Raw genomic sequence first — 5,109 nt, forward strand, 5'->3', positions numbered from 1 at the left:
ATGTTTGATTTATGAGATGTTCGACAACTTTGGGGAGGGTCCTGGTTTAACCTCTTTTTAAACACTGTGGAAAGTGTTTAATGATGCTCCAGAGGATTTAATTTAGGAGGGTGCCTTTCTTAACATCCCCAGTTGACCCTGGCGCTCTTTTATGGGTCCATAGCATCCCCCCAATTACTTATTGGGGGGGGACAGGAAGGGAGCTGGGACCCTGATTGCTCTCATCTACCCTTTGCACATGATCTACCTGGGATTTTGAAATCAGAAAGAAGAAGCACTTGGCCCATGCTCAGTAGTGCTTCTCCTTTTGTGGTAGCTGAATTGGGGGATTTTGTGCCTCCATCTTTTCTGGGTTGGGCATTGTAGTTTCTAGCTTTCTCAGCAAGGTTTCATCCCAGCATACCAGTGGGCATCAGACTGGGCAAAGGCAGCTGGTTTACAAGTAGTCCTTGATTGACAACCATTTAGTGACCATTCCAAGTTAAAATGGGCCAATCCTTGGTTGTTTCCTTTTGCTGCTGTGCCCTCCCCTCCTAAGTATCCGGTAAGCTGGTGGTAAATGAGCACTCCTGTTGACTGACAAGGGGCCACCAGCCCCCCCAATCAGCAACTCAAAGCCACACACCACCAGGCACCGCATGAGTGCTACTCATAGTACAGTCCAGTGCACACATCCTGGAGATTGAGATGTTCCCTCAGGATGGGCTCCAGCACATGTCCAAAAGCTTGGAAGAACAAACCTGTGGTTCCGGAGACTGACTCAGATTGCATCCTGCAACCTTATCCTGGGACACAAGTACGTTCGCCTTCATTTCCACACTAGCTTTTGGTTTTACTTGCACCCTTTTCTCCAGCCTTCTGAGGTGGTTCCCACCTGCCCTTTGAGAACCATCCAGAAAAATCCATGCATGCAGCTCTTTGCTATGTGCCTTCCTTCCTATTTAGCCTTAATGTCTGCAAATATCCTGAGTCAGGCAGGAACTGTTGTTCCACTGTGAAAATTTGCTAGCTTTGTCCCCCACCCCATTTCTGGTTGTTTATTCTCCTATCTATATGCAGATCTTTCCAGGCAGCTCTCTTTGTGAGAGTGGCTCATTTGTCCTAGTGTCGGGGGGGGGGCTGCCTTTTTGGCTCTGGAGAGAGAGGGGAAGGGGGGGAAGGTTGGTGGGACACTGAACAGATCTGCACAGGTGATATTTTCCACACTCTAGCCATATGACACTTCCAGCCCCCAGCCGTGTATGACAGCCACTGACAGCCACTGACAGCTCATCAGGAGTCAGAAAGTCCCTGTAGGCCAACACCTGCCACGGTCCCCAGTTCCAAGCTAGCTTGGTTTTGCAAATGGCAAGGGGAGGGCTGGCTGAAGCTTTTCCTTATTTTTGATTCCTGTGACTTGCTTTACAAAAACACACAAGAGTGGCATCCTTCAGTTCTTGATAGCGAGCCTGCTTGGATTAGAAGCTTGACAAAGAACTGATCCACCTTGCAAAGGGCAGTCATCAATGCTGGGAACTAAACGCCTTTTGAAAAAAATCTCCATTAGGGTTGTGGACCAAGAAAGTCTCAACTAACCCTGTCAATGATCCCACCTCTTCCCAAAGATGCTTTTCCAAAAAGCAACTGGACTTTCTTGGGTTTTTCTTTTCCTTGAAAATGTTTCACTTGAATCAAGAAAGTCCACTTGCTTTTTGGAAAAGCATCTTTGGGATAACCATGACCTGGATGATTGAGAACCTCCATAGACATCCCAAGTCTTCCTTCTTTCTTCCTGGAAAGTCTAGTCTAATCTTTCATTCAAGGGTCTCATTTAGTTGATCAGCACCTCCAGCTGCTGATCCCATTTGCTTGGTAGCACAGTCCAGGTCAACATCTGTTGGAGGAGACTTAGTTGAGGGTTAGGATGTGGCTCTAGATCAGTGGTTCTCAACCCTTTTAATGCCGTGACCCCCAACCGGTCGTAAGTCGAGGACTAAACCGGTCGTAAGTTGAGGACTAAACCGGTCGTAAGTCAAGGACTACCCAACCGGTCGTAAGTCAAGGACTTTCCCTGCCCGGGAGCGCTGCACATGCGTGGTTCCGCCCCCTGCGCCGGTCGAGGCGTAGCTGGCAAGCGGCAGAGACGGAGCAGGCCGACCACCAGCTGGCCCAGCCCAAGGGAGGTAAGGCACCCGCCGGAAAAGGGGAAAAAAATGGCGGACAGCCTTGCTTGGCGACCCCCGTGAAATGGTCGATCGACCCCAAATGGGGTCGCGACCCACAGGTTGAGAACCGCTGCTCTAGATTTATCTTCTGGCATGGTGACATCCTTGTTCACTTATCTTTGGAAAGAGGTTGGATATAACAGGGCAGGGTGGGCCATAATCCAGTTCCCCAAGTGATTTCTCTGTAAGTCCAAGTTTCTGTGTCAGCTGATAAGTACGTACAATAGCTGGTAGGCAGCAGCCACCCAAAGAAACAGCAAAAAAGCCTCATTATGCCATTCGTGTATATTGGGAACAATTTCAGCCCTTCAGCCAAAGCAATGTTTTTCAAGCTTGGCAACTTTAAGATGCATGGATGTCAATTCCCAGAATTCTCCAGCCCGCATTCTGGAAATCGACATCCGTGTTACCTTAAAGTTGCTAAGCTCGAAAAGCATTGAGCTAAAGGCTGAAACCACAAAAGCTTTGATAAAAGCAAAAATGCCATAAATAAAATAAGGGCTGAGATTCTTTATCTTATAGACAGTTTTTACGCTGGTGTCTCGGAATTTGCTCTATTTCTTTGTACAGCTGGCAATTCTGCTGGGTTTCCACTCCTTTGTCAGGTTGGAAAATTGCCCAGTTCTTCAACTGTGTATCCTGTGGGGTTTATGAGGCCAAGGCCGGACTCTTTATGACTCTATAAACAGCACTTACCCGTGTCCAGGATGTTTGTGCTTAACGGCTTGGTAGATTAAAAAGAAAATGCAGCATGCAGGATTGGTGGGTGGAAATCTGAGCTTTCCCGAAAGTCAAGCTTGTGCTCCTTTAAGACGTATACTGCTTTTTAAGAACTCAAGGAGGCAATATGTTTTCTCCCACTGGGTTGAAATTCCTACTTTGCAGTCTCCCAGTTCACCCCCATCTCCCCCCTCTTTAAGAGTCTTCTGTCACTGAGACTGCAGGCAAACAACGAAAACTTGAGAACACCCACTGGGTAGTTAATAAAATGAGAATATCAAACCAGAACCGGTCCATTGCACTTAATTTTCCGTTTTGGAGAGCAGACGTCCAGTATTTTGGGATCTGATTGGTAATTAAAATCTGCAGAAAATCTGGCATTGCAGAACATCTGCCCAACAACTTGAACACTGATTCCCAATAGAAAACCAAATGGGTCGCTTGAACAACCAGTCATAGGAAGACATAAAAATGACCCCACCAGAAAGGGGCCATGCTTTGAACTCCAGTGTCAGTAATGCACAATCCTGAATAGGATTCGCATCTCACACGGCGTTGGCCAGGACTCTCTTTATAAATGGGGCCCACGTCAAACTGAAGGTCACATAGTAACTGACTGTAAGCTGAGGGCATATACTGGTCCAGTGTCTAATTTTATTTTATTTTTAATATAAACGATGCTGTGCTTCAAATTCTGATCTCTATTGTGGTTATAAATCGGGGACTGCCTGCATTTCTAACCTGGTTCTTCTTTAGATGGGGAAGATCATCCTTCCATCTCCCCCTTGTTTTTCAGCAGGGTCACAATCCCTTCCAAAGCTGTACTGCATGACTTTTACCTGAATATAGGTATCTTCTCCTGCTCAGAACCAGGTATGCTGGTTGTTATTTCAACCTTCTGGGCATCATTTCTATGCAGTATCTGTCTCAGTGTTTGGGAAAAAAACGATATGGACAAAGTCACCTTCTTTATAATAATTTCTCCGTTGCCGTGGGCTCTTCATGGATAATCTTTGATGATAGAACAGAAATTTTAATTTAGGCAAAATGAGACAGCTAATCTTCTAAGGCTGTTTGCCAGTTTGCTTTCATGGCACCCTTTGAAGCACGGCTTTCAGGTTTCAAGTTCTCAATAAGTTAGAATCAGACCATCAGAGGAAAGACCGGTCGTAAATCTGAACTCCTCTGGGATCTGAGACCTACAGGAGTTCTTCTAGGAATGCCCCCTGGTTGGTCAGAAGGCACTTCTGCATTGCTTTCAAGTTAGGACCATCCTCAGGGTTTGGTAAGAAAAGTCAAGTTGTGGACCGCAACACTGTGACTGAAGCTCTTCACTTTTTTTATGTGCACCAAAAGTTTGATGCATGTCACAGGGAGAGAGGTTCAATCACAGCCTCACAGCATATTTTGTTTTGGCTTATTTTTTTTTACTGTCATGGAAGTCTGATGAGTGGAGAAGTGAGATCATTGAAACAATAAATCTGGATGTATTATTAAGAGCTGGGTGTGGAACTGTCCTTTGGGAAAATCAAGTCAGACTTACTTTCTTTATCTCTTTAAGGAAGTCAGTGGGGAGGGAGGAGCAAGAGGGCTCCTGGAAATCAAAGGCATTGTTGAGTCTAATGTTCATGTAAGAAGGTCATGCTTTGCGTGTGGATCTCCAAACAGCCTCTAGACGTGATCTGTCTTGCTTCTGCTGTGGGATCCAGTGGTCTAGTTTTTTTTTTTTAATGAAAACAGAATGTCCCCGCCTGTGGAAAGTGTGACACTCAACCCACTTCTCCCCTAGTTTACAAACAGATGTCTCAAATTTGAAGGAAAATCTAGAGAAGCTGAAATGGTTTCAAAAGACTCCTCCTCCTCCAAATTAGGGAGGCATCTGTCTGAGCTGCTTCCAAATGAAGAACTTCTGGGAGGTGAAGCATGGGGAAGCAAAGTATGTGTCAACCCCAGTAGATAAACCAGATTGGGAAATCAACTCCGCAGGAAGGCCAAAACTGTTTTTTATTAAGATTGACTAAAATAACAAAATCTTGCAAGTCTGATTATGCTGTCCTCCTCCTCCTCCTCCTCCTCCTCCTCCTCTTCTTCTTCTTCCTCTTCCTCTTCCTCTTCCTCCTCCTTTTCCTCTTCCTCCTCCTCTTCCTCTTCTTCTTCCTCCTCCTCCTCCTCCTCCTCCTCCTCT

This window comes from Protobothrops mucrosquamatus, unplaced genomic scaffold, assembly GCF_001527695.2.
Source record: "Protobothrops mucrosquamatus isolate PMUCROS unplaced genomic scaffold, P.Mucros_1.0 scaffold851, whole genome shotgun sequence".
NCBI lineage: Eukaryota > Metazoa > Chordata > Lepidosauria > Squamata > Viperidae > Protobothrops > Protobothrops mucrosquamatus.